The sequence below is a fragment of the Corvus brachyrhynchos genome, unplaced genomic scaffold (assembly GCF_000691975.1).
Source record: "Corvus brachyrhynchos isolate BGI_N302 unplaced genomic scaffold, ASM69197v1 scaffold408, whole genome shotgun sequence".
In the NCBI taxonomy this organism is placed as follows: Eukaryota; Metazoa; Chordata; class Aves; order Passeriformes; family Corvidae; genus Corvus; species Corvus brachyrhynchos.
In genome coordinates this window covers 23,207-41,589 of record NW_008239759.1, presented here as the reverse complement: position 1 = coordinate 41,589, position 18,383 = coordinate 23,207, and the positions used below count along the sequence as shown (strand labels likewise).

Genomic DNA, 18,383 nt, shown 5'->3' with positions numbered 1-18,383 from the left:
CGCGGGAACTGCCTCGCTGCTGCTCGCAGAGCGCTCGGTGCACGTGGCCTGGGCCGCACGGTCCCTGCGCCAGGCTTCCCTTCGCCAGGACACAGCTGACATTGCTCAACAGTCTCGGTAACGAAATAATATTCACGAAAATATTCTTCCATCGGCATATATTTTGACTCCAGTATTAACTGTGTCCAAACGGTTTTCCAAAAGCCCTTGGTAAGAATTAAATCCCAAGAAACATAGAAAAAGTTCTTAAACAACCATGCCAGGAAGTGTTTCAGTTCTTTTTGAGCTTGAATCAAGCTAAAATTTACAAATCGTTGTTCAAGAATCATTTTAAGTTTAAGATAAATGTCCATATGCGGCTCTGAGAGCCAAGAGTCTTCCCACGGTTCCTCCATAGTTAAGATATGGAATAGCAAAGCAAAACCAAGAAGAGGAATCCAAAGTTTCCAGGGTTTACTCACACAAATCAGTCGCTTAGGGATCGGGGATCGTTCTGCTCTCCATTCTCCACCATTTGTTCCAGTGGGGATCCTGCAACACGCATATATCAAACCAGGAGTCCCGTGGAAAGGAAATATATATGGACAGACAGATTCTTGATAGCTGTTTCAGAGAGATGTTTATTTCTCCAGCCGCATGGCCGGGGCTCTGCCGAGGAACTGTTCCAGTCACGGGACCAAGGGTCCTTCTGCCCGCGCAGGGAACACAAACCAACCAATGGGAACGAGGCTGAGCAGGGGCAGGGAAACCCCGTGTCTGTGCCCTCAGGGCCCTTCTGCCAGGGCTACACGGCGGGGGAGGGACCCCAACACCAAAAGAAGTGTTGTTTGCAGTTTTATGGCTGCCTTACTACCGTTTATGAACACAATATGTAGTGCATTCCTCTGTTCAGTCATGGCTGTCTTTGTTGAAGCAGTATCTGAAAACACCATGTGCCGATAAAGTGCAAGCAGTATTTTTAAAGCATGTGGGGGCTAGTACATACCTGCCAAATTTCTAAGTCTCCAGCATGAGAAAAGGAGATCTTGGTTAACTAGTGGATAAAACAACAGTATTTTGTGGTGATGTGGAAGTTCAACAACCTAGAGTGAAATTCCATGGTCTCACATCTTCATGAACAGAAAGCAAAGGCCTCTATAAATTCTAGCTGACTGAAATGTATGTAGCTTGCTTCTTCCTTATGTGAAATCTGTCAGCTGTAAGCTGTGTTCACTCATGAAGTCCAGCTTACTTAGATTTATTACTCCTTTCTATTAGTAATTTAACTGGCTAGTTAAGCTTGGTTTAGGACTTCAGTAAGTGCAGAACTTAGCTGAGGAGAAATGCATTTCTCAAAAAGGTATTGCTGCTATCCTTTCATTGTGGCATAGTTGAGACTGAAGGCCAGTTTACAGATCACATAAGGTTGTTAGATTACAGTATGAAGTTTTAAGTGGACTACTATAGGTCTAAGACAGGAAAACAGATCTGAGAAGCTCAGTTAATTCTTATTACAGAGGAAGCTGAGAGGCGACTTGTACTAATGCAGAAAAGCAATATTAGGGAACTTATAAGACAAAGGAATAGTGGAATTCAGTGGCTAGAAGCTGAAATTTGGCAATTTCAATGTTAAAATAAGAAGCAAATGTCTAGCAGGATAATTAAACATTTAAAGAGCCTATTAGAAGATAGTGAATTTGCTATTATTTTACAGCTTTATAAAAGACGACCTATCTACAACATTAAATTGGATTCTGCAGCTTGAATATGTGGCTCAGACTTTGTTAGTAAATCCTGAAATCACATTTAAACATAAATTATGTATATTCAGATCACTACTTCAGTAAACTGATATATCTACACATAAAAGTAATTTTGGGCTTCATATAAATATTAATAGTATCTCAACATTTAGGCAAGTCAAGGTCAAAACATTTAGATAGCAATAAGCAAGCAATAGAAGTGCATATACAGTGCATTACAGCATGGAAATTACCTTCTAGGGAAAAAAATTTTATGGTGTGCTATCTATACTCTAAATATGCTGAAACTCAGAAGAGCAATCTTGTTCGTTAATGGCAGTTGCAGGTTGTGCAGGTATTGGACAAGAGGCCTTCTAGACAGGAATGTCTCTGGCAGCTCTCAGTTCTGTATAAAAATAAAAAAGAAGAACTAGTGGAGTGATGGATTATAATAGGCTCCTGGATACTTTCCTCCATATTTTCCTGGATATTTTTTTCATTGCCCCTGTTTAGGATTAGGATTTGTGAAGAGAAGAGAAAAAAGCAATCCCCAAGTTTTGGGGATGTATGTGGTCTGGTAGGACAAAGAAACACAGAATATTTCTTCTTAGCTAACACTTTTGCTGTGATCTCTGCTAGTCACAAGGAAAATTTTCATAATTAATAATTTTAATAATAATACTTAATACAATATTCATAATTCTTTCCAAAGTTTCTTCCAAACGTGTTTGCGTTCTTTGCTTCTGATTCTGTAGTTTTGCTTGGTATTTTGGGAATCTTGCATTCAGGAAAACCAGGGAGGGGACATAGGAGGGAAAAGACCACAATAATAAGATATAATTAGGAAGGTCTTGGCCTGATTGTGTCATGAAAAGGATAATTGCTCTGGAGAGTAACAGTTCAAACACTGCAACTTACTCAGCAAAGAGAACAGGTGAAGTGTTTATCTTGTGCATATACTGTAAAGAAGGTGGTGAACTCTGGATCTGTAGACAACATGCATGTCATCATTTGCTGTGGCAGTGTATTTTGTGTAAATCTGCTAGACTTCCAAAGCTTCAGCAAGCTGCTAAGGACTCTTTACAATAGAACTGCTTCTATTTAAATACCAATTATCTAACGTAATTTAAATGGGACATAGAACACACAGCTTCTGCTTCTTTTGCTCTACTTGCTTCTGTGGCTATTACATACACACTGTATAGTCCACAATGATTGCTTGATAAACTTATTAAGTTATCAGCAGGGCACATTTGCAGGGCATATTCACTCTAGATGTTATTGTTCAATTCAAATAAAGGTGAAATGGTTTTTCCAGGGTAAAACCTAGAACCTGTTTCCCACAGAAGTTTAAATAACGATAGCATGCTATAGCAAACATAGAATATGCCAGATGGGAAAGTAGGATACAGAAATCCAAAGAACAGGCAAAATTAGACCGTGGTGCTGTGTTTGGGCTAGCAAATAAAGGTGCTATTAAAACACTGGGATATAATAAACAATAGAAGTGGAAGCTGATGCAACTCAACTGAGTGGATTAACTGCTACTAAATTCAGGGCTATGCAGGCAGAATAATCCTGGAATAGGTTGTTCTGGTTTGGAATTAAAGGAATTATCTGCAGATTGTTCTTTGTTCTCCTCAGTTCTCCCATGTACTTAACTGAATCTCTCTGGGGAATGTGTTGTTATGGCAACCTGCAAGTTAATCTTGATGTTTCAGACTTAGAAGTTATGTTACTATTAAAATAAAGTTCAGGTAATATATGAATACAATTTTGTTCCCTAAACATAATTGTAGATTTCTTTTTAGATCAGGGAAGTATTGTGTTCCAAAGAGAAAAGTCAGGTACACAATACTATTGTCAATTATGTGTACACAACTTTGCCACTGCTGTAAGAATGGGAGATTTAGGTGGAAGGTGTGCAGGGATGGTTCTTAAATGAGAAGGAAGAGAGTAAGGAAAGCCTTGGAGACTATGAAAAATGAAGACTAATGCTGCTGAATGAGGCTACCCAATCTAACATTGCTGCTCCCAAATTCACACCCTTTGGTATTGTCTTTTCTTGCTGGAGACAACCTTGCCTAAAAGCCAGGATGTCTGATCCTGTCACAGGTAAAAGTAAGCAAGGGGCTCATGCAGTTTATCTATCCTGCACATGTGTAGGCTTTGAATTTACAGGGCTGTCTCCTCCTCCCAAGATCTCATTGCATCACTCCTTATTGTTGCAACCTGCAGAGGTTTCTCTCTGGAATAAGGCCTCCATCATGGTGTAGGTCTCTATATAAAAGCAGAGGCAATCATCACCTTGGCCTGAGTTTTCTAGTGCATGTGCTAATGACATTCCTGAATGAATGAAAATCTTGTATTTATTATTGTTGGGCTTAAAATCTTGTCTATGTGCAAAGAGATAGTACACCTTCTGTAAAGCCAAGAGTGTATTTTTAATGCAATTGAGAGTCTAATGATTGGGTGTGAGGGGGAGAGGAATAAAAACAAGTTAAGCCCAAATTATTAATTTTGTACAATTTTTCTCAGTGATTTCCTTTCTCCTGGAAGTAAGGTTGGTAATTTCATCCTGGTGGTGGAATGTTGTGACGAGTCATCAGTATGTAGATCCTTCACTATTAATAATATGATGTTTCTGTTTCTGTAATCTTTTTCTCTAACTTTCACTTGAGATATTTTTTCTTTCACGAAATCACAGAATCATTTAAGTTGGAATAGACTTCCAAGACCATTGTGTCCAACCTTTGACTGATTACCCTCCATACCACCTTGTCTACTAGACCATGGCACTAGGTGCCATGTCCAGTCATTCCTTGAATACCTCCAGGGATGGTGGGTGACTCCGCCACCTCCCTGGGCAGCCCATTCTGACGTGACCACCCTTTCAATGAAGAAGTTCTTGCTATGTCCAACCTGAACCTTCCCTGGTGTATCTTGATGCCATTTCCTCTCATCTTGTTGCTTGTTACATGGGAGAAGGGACTGACCCTTTGCTTGCTGACCTGCATTTTCAGCTTAGCTATTTTTTCATTGGTCTGCAACCATTATGTCTGAATGTACACTTTTATGGTGCTCATTCCAGAATTCTTTGTTCTCTTTATAACACTAAACCCAGTTTTGTCTGGGTCCAAGGTATTTCTTTTGGTGACTGTTGGCAAGTTTCTTATACCCAAGAGGTACGAGTGCCAAGGCTCTGCCCTATGTTTTCTCATTCCGTGCCTGTGAACTCTGCACCACTTCCTGTGTCTCCACTTCTGAAGCCTCCTCCTATTGTACCAGGTCTTTATTCCTATACACAATCTCGTTATACTAGAGCCATAAATTTCACATTTTATTGAAAATAAGGACTTGTTACTTCTACTTGCATGATGTTACGGCTGTCCTGTATGAAGAAAGTAAAATAAAACAGCAAACTTGCTGGAGGAAGACTGGCAATCCTCAGTCCTGAGGACTTATAAATTAAGTACAAGATTTCTGACCTGTAGCCAGCAATGACAACATTATATTACACAGATACACGGTTTTAGAATGCTTGAATTATTGCACTAAAAGTCTATAGAAAACAGTTCCTCCTGTTCATCTGCAGGTTTATTACCACTAGCATTTCAGTCTTGAAGCTCTTATCTCATGATTCCATGATTCTGGGAACTGGTCATCCTTTTTTTTGGAATTTGTCTGATGTGTTCTTGAGTCTATACAAAATACTTAGTCTTCCTGGAAAGACTTATTCTTAGGCTTTTTCTCTCTTCACCTGCTCAGAAGAACAATTTTTACTTTGCTATTTCATTAAAAAACATTGCTCACTCTCACAAACTATGTCCAGTGGTTTTTCTAGTCATACAGGAATACAGCAAACACTGATGCTTTGAAGACTTCAGATCTGCTGAAAAAAAAGTTACAATATGATATGTTCTTACAGCATAAGTTGCTCATTTTCCATTAAATCCTCTGACAGCTGAAGCTAGCCAACTATTTTGGTGCAGGCTGTGCTTTGCACCCGGTTTTCCTTTCCATGGGGACAATGAAAATTCATGCTTCTTTCCTTCACTGAAAGAAATCTGTTGGATTTTTGCATCAATTTCCAGGACAGGAATACATTTTTGTCACGCAACAGGAATGATTTATGTAGGTCTGTTTTTAGAGCTGGACTTTTCATGCTTGAAGAGGAGTGGGCCTGCTGCATCTCTACTCTGTCAATAAAGAACCTTGTTTTGAGTATTCTTCCAAATATTTGTGCAAAAGAATAAAGCCTCTTTTCCCACTTGTGATAAATTAAAAAGAATGGTTGATAATTTGCTGATTTAGTTCCCCAGTGAACCTGCCATGTGCTACATGGATTTTTCACACTAGCCCTTGGACTACGTTGTGTCTTGCCTTTAGGAGACTCTTCATGTTATTCATATCTGCTCTAACAGGATTCGGCAAGTTATATTTCATGTACACACTTCATGATTAGGAGGAATTGACGTATGGAAGTAAGAATGAACTACAAAAGAAGATCTTAATCTTGTACCCCAGGTGTGTGCTTTGAGAAAGCTTTGAAACTGTTCATCACTGTAGGTTCAAAGATTCAGTTTGTGCTTCTCAGCTTATTTCATCAAAATTTCCACCTATTAGATTGTGGAAGAGGAAACTAAAACACCAACATGAAAGAAGCTTCAAGTTGCATCTGTCACATTAAAGAGACTTTGTTAAAATAGTGGGAAAGCATCCCACAGGGGACTTGTTGGATTTATCCAGGAAAGGATAGCTTTCCTCTGCCTGTGGAGAGGATGATTAGCAAGCCATGAGCACATGGAGGCAGTGAGAATTCATTAGATCCAGGCCCCGAGTAAACAGGATTCTGCAAGATTAGATCTCAATTTGTGGCATACAGTGATATTAGCTGGTTATGTGATAAACTTGGGCAAACTCAGTTTTTAAAGCTCCCTGTATGTGATTTCTTAATTTTTTCCTTTTTAAAAGATCTTGGCACACACACTCACCCCACTGTTTTGCCCTTCTTGTATGTGTCCTTGGTGGAAGTGCAGCTATATGTAACTGCATTTTCATCTTCGGGGTTATACTTCCTTAAATATAGCAGCTAACCCTCCTCTCTGAGGGAAACTAACTTGGCCTGCAAAATGCCTGTCTCCTATGTAACTGCACTTCCATATGTCAGAGGGATTTCACCCCTTTCTATTTTGCAACCAACTAATTGCTACATTTTCTTGGTATTGTTTAACTGAACTAGTTTTCCCAAACCCAATGTTTAAGGGTTCCTTTTCTGTGTATTTATCTCTGGACAAATTTTCTGATTCTCTCATGTGTAAGAGAAAGATGTCTTAAGAAAAAGGAAAACCCAGCATTTCTTAACTTGGCCAAATTTGAGTCCAAGCATGTATGGTTTAGCTGATTTTCAAGGCTGCCTTCAGTAACTTATAATGGGCAGTAGCTTCGCAACAAAAGGGGCTATTAATTCTTCTGTTAGTAAGTTACTGTGGTTAAGCATGAAATGCGATGAATCCAGTGCTGATATTATAGATCTATTGTTATTTTTAAATACCACGAGAACCAACTGTGAAGTTCTCCCACTAGCTTTGACAGGAATTGAACCATGTTTCCAGCATGCTGACTGGCAGAGAGGCAAGATAAATTGTTTGGTGAGTTTGGCGGCTTAAGTTTTCAGAGGTTACTGTAGACATCAGATTGGTATCACAAAAATTTTTGTTTCTGGAATTAGAAGTGTAAAGAAAAGTACTAAGAAAGATATTGATTTTTTATCTGACATTTGGGGGAAGTTGAAAAAAATCATGTCTCATGATGTTGCTTAGAAATTGTTCTGTATTTGCTCACAGGACTGCATGGACCATCTGACACCATCTTAAGCCCAGGGCAGCCTCTAAGAGCTGAACAGTCCTCAAAACTGGCTTTGTCAAGAGGCCTGCCAGCTTTTGCATGCACCAAGATAGGATTCAGAATGCAAACCAGCTTGTTTGTTCTTTTTTTTTCTCCTCCAAAGCACTTGTGTCCAATGACTTACAGGCAGCCTTGCATGACTCCTGCGCTGGGGCAGAACTCCTCCCTCCTACAGTTCCTGGAGAGAATGCTTTACCACAGAGACAACAATCAAACAATACATTATTTATGGATCTTGATATGTGAATTTGGGGGTTTTGAAGAAAGCAGGGGTTTTGAAGAAAGTAAAGGTTTTGAAGCAGGATCAGTTTCATTTCTCTTCTCACCCTTAGTCTTTGTCTCCTTCTATGCTTGAGTCAGACCTGAGCTCCAGCTCACTCTACACAGTGTCAGTGAGTCACAGAATCATGGAATATTCTGAGCTGGCAGTGACCCATGTGGATCATCACCTCTGACTCTTAAGTGTAAGGCCCATACAGTGATCAAACCCACAACCTGGATGTTATTAGCACTGTGCTCTGACTAGCTGGGGTTGGTTCAGTCTTCATGCCTAAGATGATAAATTGGATGCTGTAACATATCCAGCCTTAATAACTAAATTCTTCGTCCCTTGCACGTCCAGTTAATTAAAGAATTGTTTTAAGATTTAGATTGCTAGTTCACTGCTTCCAGGACTATGTGAAATGTTAGGACTGCTCCAGGCTGAACTTTCTCTGGGTACTGAGCAAAAGCCACATTTCATGACTGTTTAGTCTATTTAAGGATATATGCACAGGTCTACAGCAGAAGTGATGCAAAACTCAAGCTTGATAGACTTAGTATTATTTAGGAGACCCTTCTCAGTTTTGCCTTGCTCCAACAGCTCTTATATCTGGGGATGTACTGGGTTTATTTAGGGAGGAAAAAAATAAAGACTCAGAAGTTTCTTTTGCAGAATCCTCCTCATGCCCTGGCATTTTGACTAACATTAAAGTCAGCAGGGCTGCATCTTGGTTATTTACTGGGACAGGTCATATATTCACTCTGAATTGCTTTAGTACGAAATTTAGATCTTGATCCTGATTGAAAGGGGGATTATCTATAAAACTGACTGCCATATATAATGATGAATAAACTAAAACTGCATATATTAATAAAAAAATTAACAATAAATTCACCTAAAACAGCAGGAGGAAGATTTTGCTTGTGACAAAATTATAAGGAAACATTTGTGATTGCAGAGAATGAGGCTCATTTTATGTCTGGAAATACCTGGATATTTTCTAGATATCTCCTAGCCATGGCCGAAGAGTATCAATCTCAAAGTGACATCTACTGCAGAGCATTTGTAATGTATGAAGAAGTATTTGTTGTTGGAGAAGCAGAAGCAGGCTAACGTGAGAGCTGTGAAGATGTTTAAAGGTGAGGTAACAAATGGGTGTCTCTGGATAAACGCTTGAAATGGAAAGATTAAGCAAGCAGTCAGCCAGTAAAAACCTGCAAAACTGTATCTTTCATTTGAATGTCTGGAAGAAAGTCAGTTTGGGAAATGATAATACTTCTGCATTCCAATAATGACTGTGCTATGTAGCTATATATGGTGGTGCTGCTAGGATAAAACTGATGCAAGATATTCAGCACTGTGCACTAGGTATGTAAAATGCACTGCTGTGCTGACCATTAGGAAGCACATTTTGGCTGAATCTGAGAAACAAGTAAACACTAATACCAGGTTAGACACATGTTCACTCAGCTCAGGTTTTGCTCTGATTTTGACTAACGCAGCCCACGCTAAGGCCTGATGTGTGCTCAAAGCAGCACCATTAGGTCAAAGTGAGAGCACCAGGTAAGCAGGACAGGAGCCATTGCACAGCCACGACTGCCTACAGCTTGCTGGCCAGACAGAATTTGTTGGTCTGGTTTATTAACACTAGAAAAGTCTGTGGGTAGACATATTCATCAAAGGTAAGGTGCTCCATGTGATAAGAGCAGTAACCATAATGACTGCTTCTACACGGTTAAAAGGGAGAAGATTTCATTTTAGTGAAACTTTTTTCATAAACCAGTAGCTGCAGACATGGTTATCTGGGGGATGATACCTCGTCACTGTAACCCAGCTTAATCTTTAGCCTAAATCCAGTCCGTACTTCCAGTAATGAATCTCCTAAAGCACAAAGCAAGGTCTCATCTCACAAGCTATCCTCCTTGAGAAGAATTTCATGGCCTAATCATCCTCAAAGCCAGTGCTGAGACCTCTGTGTACAGCTAGCCAGTGCTATGTCTAGATGCCTTCATTTAACTATAACAATTTAATTATTTGGGGAACATATGGCATTTAAAGCTGAAAGAAAATGGGTAAAATGTGCATATATTCCTTGTTGGTGACTCTAATAAATTGTTGATACAGACACAAGAATAGCACAAGCCAGGGGATAACTGCTGCTCAAAGTCCTCATTACACGTTGCCAAAAGTCTGACTGGACTTGGGAGAAGTCACATGCCACCATTTCTCAAGCTGTGTTGTTCTACTACATCTATGTCTCTTCCAGGGCCAGGCTTGCTCTCCCAATTTAAGAAGGCTCTGACTAAACAGGTTCTGCTCTCCCATGCTTTATTTTCCCATGATGTTTTTGAATATGTTGAGGACATCTTGAAAGAAGTTGCACGCCTATATTTAGAAAGTTGAAATAAAACTTAAATGAGTATTTTTGATCATCCACTCCAAAATTTTCTCCTACAAAAAGACTTTCTACTTGTCACTGAAGGTTACTGTTATCCTACATTCATAATACAGAAATGGAAATAATAATAAAAAATTTACATAGTTCCCTGAGGTTTTGCACTAGAAACAAGAAGGGCTTTTTATGGCAGTGGAGGCAGCTCTGCTTGGGTTTGCAATAGCTACTTTGAAGAAAAAAAAAAGGAAAATGAGAAAAGTAGCAGACAAAGAACAAGGGAATATCAATGAGGGTGAAGTAATGCCAGAAGTAGCTAGGGATTACTTGAGACTGAACTGAAGTGATAGGCAAGTATTTGTGTGACAGACTTTCTGGTTAAATTATGAACTTTTGGACCCTCAAGGATTAAAGTTTGGACACCGACTATATAACCTTGATGCATTATATTGGTTGTACCCAAGAAATTATTGATGTCAGTGACTGCTGTAGATCTCTCAGTCACAGAAAGGATTTGTGCAAAAACCTATGGAGCTAAATTTCTCTTCTCTGGAAACGAAAGGAAGGCAGGATGTTAAACTGACATCTACCGAAAATGTTAAACTGACATCTACTGCTTTTTAGTAGGCATTAATCTAGAAGAAAATTAGACCATGTGTGGGAACAGGCATGGATAAGGGCCAGTTTCTTTCATTCTGGAGAGAATTAAAAAGAATCTGCCCTTATACCTGTGGTCCATTTACATATATGTGGCACATTCAGGAAAATTTTGGTTGAGTCACAGTTGAAGTGGGATTCAGGTTATGTCACTTCTAAATTAGAGCCTTAAGATGTGATTTAAAAATTGGTTCTCTGCTTACAGAAATAGAGAATTTGTGAGTATTTTGCAGACAAGAGAGAGGTCAGCTGTCTGGAAGAATGTGGGCTGGCAGCCTCATTGCTGCAGAGCCTTGTTACTCTGTCCCAGGAGCCTCTGCCAACCTCCTCTTGTGCCACAGCTGCTCTGCAGTAAAAAGAAGCCCAATCAAGGGCTTAGCTGCTCACAGAGATCATGAGTTACCTTCTGCTGTTCTCGTTGCAATAGGCTGGAATCTCAGTCCAAATGCTTCTTCATTACTGTGTCAAGACATGTAATTAATTATTCATTAACTTTTCATTCATGTAAAATTGGTTAACACTTGAAGACTGTTTAGATGGGCTACTCATTCTGGCTTCTGTGCTATGCCTTGGGGAAGAGAAGTAGGTGTTTATCAAACAGAATGACTGTGTATGCTTCAAAAGGAGGTTTCACAAAAACAGGTTCATTGTCTCTATGGGGATGATCTGCTCTCTGGGGAGTTGTCCACTTTGACATGACTTTGCAGTGAGGCACTGCTAGCTGGGGAAAAAAATTCATGCTGTAAGGAAAGCATTTGAAAGCTTTTCAAGATAAAAATACAGATGGAACACATATCCTCTGAAGACATTTGTAAGGTATGAGAAATGCAAACTTAAAGTGTGCAATTGTTTCAGGAGTTCAGAAGATGCTGTGGTTACTCTTGTGATTTTTTTTCTTCCTTTTAGCTAGCTCTGTAGAGCAGCCCATCCAAACTTATCCTGCTGAGCATCTGCTTGTGAAACAAGTCCCTGACTAAATGCCATGAAGGGAGTTGCAGACTTGAGACTACAGTTTTTACTGTTTTTAGCCCTTGTGAAGGCTGCCTGCTCTGTTGTGGGTGACATCTGGAAGCACCAGACCAATTGTTATCATATTTAGAGGTGAGTACTGGGTCCTCTGTGCTTTAACAGTACAGCCCAAAATCTCTTCTTCCAGCTGGATGATTATTCTCTAATGAGAGAGATTATCCTTATTGCTACATTAGGATGGAAACATTAGGCCTCATGTTTGCAGAGAACATGTGGGAATGAGCAGGAACTTCACATTATATGTAGATGCCTTGTTTTCCCAGCTCCTTAACAGAACAACCTCTTTGTTCTGACAGTCTGGAAAGTCTGATGTGGCTGATTTAGAGCAGAAAGAACAGAGTAAAGTTTGAAGGATAAAATCAGAAAAAAAACCCAGATGAGTCAACTGCAGGAATGGACACATATTCTTTGTCACATCGTCTCTAAACTGTGGTTGTTTAGCCTGGAGAAAAGAAGACTCAGAGGTGACCTTATCACTCTCTACAACTGCCTTCTGAAAGGTGGTTGTAGTCAGGTGGGGTTGGTGTCTTTTTCCAGGCAACAACTGACAGAACACGAGGACACAGTCTCAAGCTGCACCAAGGGAAATTTAGGTTGGATGTTAGGAAAAAGTTTTTTACTGAAAGTGATAAAGTTCTGGAATTGTCTGCCCAGGGAGGTGGTGGAGTCACCATCCCCGGATGTGTTTAAAAAAAGACTGGATGTGGCAGTCAGTGCCATGGTTTAGTTGAGGTGGTGTTAGGGTTGGACTCAGTGATCTTGAAGGTCTCTTCCAACCTGGTGATTCTGTGTGTGTGATCTCTTTGCATCTCACATTGCCACGTTTTACTTCTCAGCACCATTACCTTCAGGTTGAATCAATGCAGTGTGATTTCGATCAGGATCTTTTTTATTCACGAGTTCAAGACTTGTTCCTTGACTTCCGTGGACTAAAGAACTGAACTTTGCAAAAGCTGTTGTGAAAACTTAGAAGAAAAATAACTGACAGATAAAAAACCTCTTCCAGTCTAAGTTCTCCATTTTGCCTTTTTCAGTATGTTTCTTTAATTACATTCTGCCAGCTCCTTGGACCATGAGAACTACTGATTTTTAAATGCAAGAAATATTTCACAGACAAAAATTCTATTAAGATTTCTGGACATACCAGACCAAGAGCCAAACAGTCCTTTAATTTAGCATTAGGAATTTGTTATAAAAGCCATGACCATGGTGAGCTTGTCCGGTATTAATGAGAATATCCTGTGTTCCCACAGGAGACCCACTGCAATTCAGCAATAATTAATGTACCATTGCAGCAAAGTGTCAATGAGAGGTCATACTTTTTAGTGCTTGTCTTTTCAAAACAATTAAGCAATTAATTACTGTTCTCTAACCTCCTGCTCAGTTAAATATCTTTCTGACAAAAAAAAAAAAGATATTTCTTTATATCCTGTCATTCCTGTCAAATTACCTACCCATTCTCTAAGAATGAACATTTTTCCTGGTATCACAAAAGTCTCATGTGGAAGAAGGTAATTGAAATTAACACACAAATAATTCAGCCTGCAAATTTTGCTGTTAGCAGGTCTTTGGTGGTCGTAATCTAAAATAGCTATCATTTACAAATGGCAGATATTAGTAAGCCTGTGATGCTGCAGAATACTTTCTATGTATTCTTGTGTGCAGTTCTGCAAGAACTTGCTTTTGAATGAATGTTTCTTTTTCTTTAGTTTTGTAACATGTTTTACATAAATGTTTTAAGCCAATTATTTATTATTATTTTTATCTTAAGCTGATCACTCCAGTTTCTACATTCAGACAGGATGAGAGTATTCCTAAATGGGCATAACCAGCCACTCTTCACTTTAGTGTAGAGAAATTTGGAAGTGACAGTACAAATCTAACCACCATTTTTTATTCACAGTTTTTGTCTTTGGGGTACGTTTTTTGCATACCCTGAGAAATGTGGATTTGTCACCTGCCATGCATATTTTGTTGCATACCACATAGCTGCAGCTGGAGGAGAAACTTTCTTGCAGCTCAATCAGAACTTTAAAATTATGCAAATTCCCACCAGGAGCAATGTGGAGTGTTGCTGTGGTGGAGCAGGATCAAGCTGCCAAAGAAAAAGCTTCTGTTTTCAAAAAAACTGAGGCAGAAGGTATTGGCCAGGAGAGAAGACTGCTTTGCACAAGAGCAGTGGATCTCTTGGAAAGCTGCTGATGGAGCAATAACCTCAGCTCTCGAGCAGTTTATCCACTGAAGTAATTTTATGGTTGCTTAGCATTTAATCAGTTAAAATGACTAACCTGTGGAGGAAATCTGAGATCACTAGACCATGGTATTCTATAAATGGTCTTGGCACACCTTGTAATTTATCCCAAAAAGAAATGCACTTTTTATAGAGAAATGCCTCCGTTGTGGCAATACATTCACAGGTTTACCTTTGTCTTCAAGGGTATTTTAGCATGGGTCATTTTTCTCTTTTGGCATTTTTTCCCATTTCATGTTTGAAATGTGTATCTGTCCGGAACAGAAAGCCAAAAATTATCTGTCACTGGAGAGGTTTGGTGCAGTAAATGATTATGGAGGCCCAGATCTTCCTCTAGGCAAGTTATTATGGTTGAGGAAGACTCTTCAGTATGAAGAATCTATAACTAATAATAAATTTTACTAAGCCACAGCTCAAATTTGAGAGTGAAATAGGATTCCCATGAAAATTTTTTCCCTGCAGCACTTTTTCTGCCTGAGTAAATGCTGTCTCCTGTCTTCTCTGTTTCTGTCTCTGGCAAGGACATTTGTGCAGCTGGATACCTGAACCGCGTGCAGTACCCAGCATTCAAATGGATATCTAACTGGGGGAGAGTGGACAGAACATGCTCTGCAGAGACATGCAAATATTTACTTGAACCATCAATGTGCTAGATTTTATTACCAGAATAAAGTCTATATGTGTAGGACACCTGAGTCACCAGCAGTAAGAATGCAATTTGCCTAAAGTGAAAATATTTGTAAAACTGTGCTAATTGGATATGAACATACTGACGTTTTTAAAATATATTTAAATTTATTGATGCATGGAGAACAGACTCTTTCTCCAGAGCATCCAGAATAATCAGAGACTTAGACACACGTCTTAGGTTTAAGCTTGCCAATTTTGGTCTTCACACTGGGTTACCTGTGCTTGGGGTACTGATATTTGAAGTATATAGTTGATTTACCTGCTTATTTTCTCTTTGAAGCAGCAAGTAGTAGGGACAGGACACCTAGCTTTTCATCTGTCTTTCCTGTATTTGTGGGTTTGTGTGGCCAGGTGTTGGTAGCAGGGTCTAAAGGAGTGTCCTCCATAAGCTGCTGCAAGAAGCTTCCTCCATGTCTGGCACAGCCAGTGCCAGCTGGCTCCCGGACAGACATCCTGCTGGGAAAGGCTGAGGCAATCAGAAATTGTGCTAATGCTTCTGTGATAACACATTTAAGGAAAAGGAAAGGTATTGCACAGGTGTAATTTGCAGCCAGAGAAGACCAAAGTGAGAATATGTGAGAGGAACAGCCCTGCAGATGCCAAGGTCAGTGGAGAAGGAGAGACAGGAGCTGCTCCAGGCACCAGAACTGAGATTCCCCTGCAGCCCTGGTGCAGTCCATGGTGAGGCCTCTGGCCCCTGCAGCCCCTGGAGGTTCATGGGGGTGCAGACATCCACCTGCAGCCCATGGAGGAGCCCCGTGCTGGAGCAGGTGGATGCCTGAGAGGAGGCTGAGACTCCATGGGAGGCCTGTGCTGGGATCTGCAGACCCATGGAGACAGGGGCCCATGCTGGAGCAGATCTCCTGGCAGCATCTTTTCTGTGTCAGAGTTAACCAATGTTTTGATCTGGTCACAGAATGAGCATGTAATCTACTATTACAGCACTTTGTATAATTTCTAAATTTTGTTCATCTTGTTTCTCAGATTTCTGTATTTTAATATTTGATTTTTAGAAACTGTTAACTTTCCAACATTATTTTGGTTTATTTTTAAAAGGCGCATCCTAAAATATATTAGAACACTGGTTTCATATTAAATATTACCTTATTTATTGTACCTGTCAGGTCAGTGACACAGCTTAGACTAAGAAAAGATTCAGCTGAAGGAAAAGGACAAGAAGTCTGCCTCAAGATTTTTAGTTCTCGAAGGATACCAGACAATCACATTTCTTTCCCCAGCTGCTTAAGTTAGAATCTGTCTGATCAGCGTGCAAGCCAGGAGGGAAAGGCAGAATGGATAGATGTTTTGGACAGCCCCTTCCAGGCTGGCTGAATTCTAGATTTGTTTACTCAAAATATGAAGTAATGGTTGCAGTTATTTGTACAACGAGTCATAAATCTCAAAATGTATGTGCCATCTCAGTACAAGTGGTACAGTATACTTGTGATGAGGTTTGCCCTTCCACCTTGTCCTGTTTATCAGTATTGACTGCAGATGCAGATGCCTGAATCTTGCTGCTTTTCACAGTTCAGGAGTGCCCAGAGCATCTTGTAGACTGTTTTGTTTCAGTGAGGTAAAAAGGCATGGATTCTGTCATGTTAACAAAACAGTAGGAATAGTTACATCTGTCATAGTTAATACAATGTCTCACTTGCCTGTCTTCACAGGACCCAGATTTGTAAATCTGCCTTCTCAAGGGATGTAAAACCACCACTTGCAACAGTAGGTGCTGGACATGTGCAAACCTTGTTGATGCTCAGTAAGGTGCCTTCATGGACAATAATGTAGCAGCCACACTTGACAAGCCTTAAGCCCCGTTATGGGCATTCATATAGCATGTATTCAAAATCTGTTGTTCTGCACAATGCATAAATGTTGCTATTTGTTTCTGCTGCTCTGCCAGTAAGAGGTTTTTTTACATATAGGTTTATTTTCCAGTTTAAATGAGTTTTCATCTGTCTTTTAGGGCTTTTGCCATAATGTTTTGTGGTTCTATTGGAAAGAAATTACTTTCTTCAGCAAATACCTGTTTCCCTGATGTTTTTGCTCAACCATAGTTAATTTTACACAACAGAGATATTTTTCTAAATGAGATGTGAATTCTGGATCTTTCTGACCATTTATTTTCTGACAGAAGGTGATTGCAACTTGCAGAAACTGGTCTGCGAGAGGCTAAGATTAGGCAGACACCAACGTCTCTCCTGATTACTATCCCTGCTTATCAGGGACACACAGTGTCTTAACCATCATGTAGCACCTCAGCCAACAGTCTGACTATGATGATCTTGTTTCAAAGGGAAAGCATTTCTGAATACTATTAACTTGGACCTCTTCATATTTTTAACAACCCAAGAAAAAGGAAGGGAACTATTTAGCTGATAGTAAAATTGGAATTGAACACCTTTAATTACAATGCTGTAAAACAAAGATGACATGATATGAGACTTCTGATTTTCTCTTTGTATTTCTTTGAACTTTTCTGGTTTTGCCTGATAGCTCACTGCTCAGCTGCTGGAGTTGCAATATGGAGATCTGCACATAAAATTGTACTAAATGGAAATTATGTTTTCATATATTCTCTTTCATATACTGAGCTCATGAATTTTACTTATGCATGAAGAGTGGAGAAGTGGAGAGTACCTGAAGAATATAAAGTACTTCAGATACATCCATAGTTGCAAACACGAGAACTGTAGGACTGTTAACTGCTGATAAAACAAACAAAGCAAATGTGTTTGGCTTTCATGAACTGTTACCTTGATGACTGTATTTTGAATAGCAGTGGATGGCTCTCAGGTAGCTCTGAACTCAGATAAAAAGCAAACTTCTGTATATGGAACAAATCTGAAACTTTTTTTAGTTAATTATCTAATCATGAGTTGTTAGAGGGAGGAGAATGGGCTGTAGGCTTGCAGCTGATGGCAAGCATTTTATCTGTTTTTTTTTTCTACATTTTTGGTGGTTTAGGTAGGCTTAGAGACAATCTGTGAAATTTAAAAAGCTTTCAAGGTTCAAAATTCTTAATATGTAGGAGTTTCACAGGGAACTGTGCTAATCAAGCCCACTTGCTCCCTTTACCTTACACCTTTTTCTTAGGAGCAGTTTCTCAAAAAATGCAGGTAATAAGTTTATGCAAATACTAATAAATTAGATAATCATGTTGGCATCACTTATAATCAATAAAGGAATGTTTGCAAGGGTGTCATGGGTTAGCAAGCATAGTCCCAGATGTGATGTTCTGGCAAAGGGGTGCTTACAGCTTCCTCTGTGACCTGACAGAACCTATCAGCTGGCCAGTTTGAATATGGACAATTCTTTAAGCCACTTAAAATTGTGACCACATCTGTGATGCACACTTAAGAATAGAAACCCTGAGGCAGAGGCTCTCTCTCGTTTCTGGTGCTGGGACAGGTGGCTGCGGGCCCCGTGCGGGGGCCAGTGGGCCCAGCCCAGGCCCTGCTCGGGCCAGGCCGG

General features: G+C 39.8%; 1 long non-coding RNA gene across 1 annotated transcript in view; it reads left to right on the top strand.

The window, feature by feature from the left end:
- The window catches only part of LOC108448755, a 65,391-nt gene extending 47,210 nt beyond the window's left edge, over window positions 1–18,181 (top strand). Inside the window, exons 2-4 of the long non-coding RNA XR_001864770.1 lie at window positions 8,895–9,029; window positions 11,846–12,040; window positions 16,577–18,181. This is a non-coding gene — a long non-coding RNA (uncharacterized LOC108448755). The remainder of the gene's footprint in view (window positions 1–8,894; window positions 9,030–11,845; window positions 12,041–16,576) is intronic.
- The last annotated feature ends 202 nt before the right edge of the window (window positions 18,182–18,383 follow it).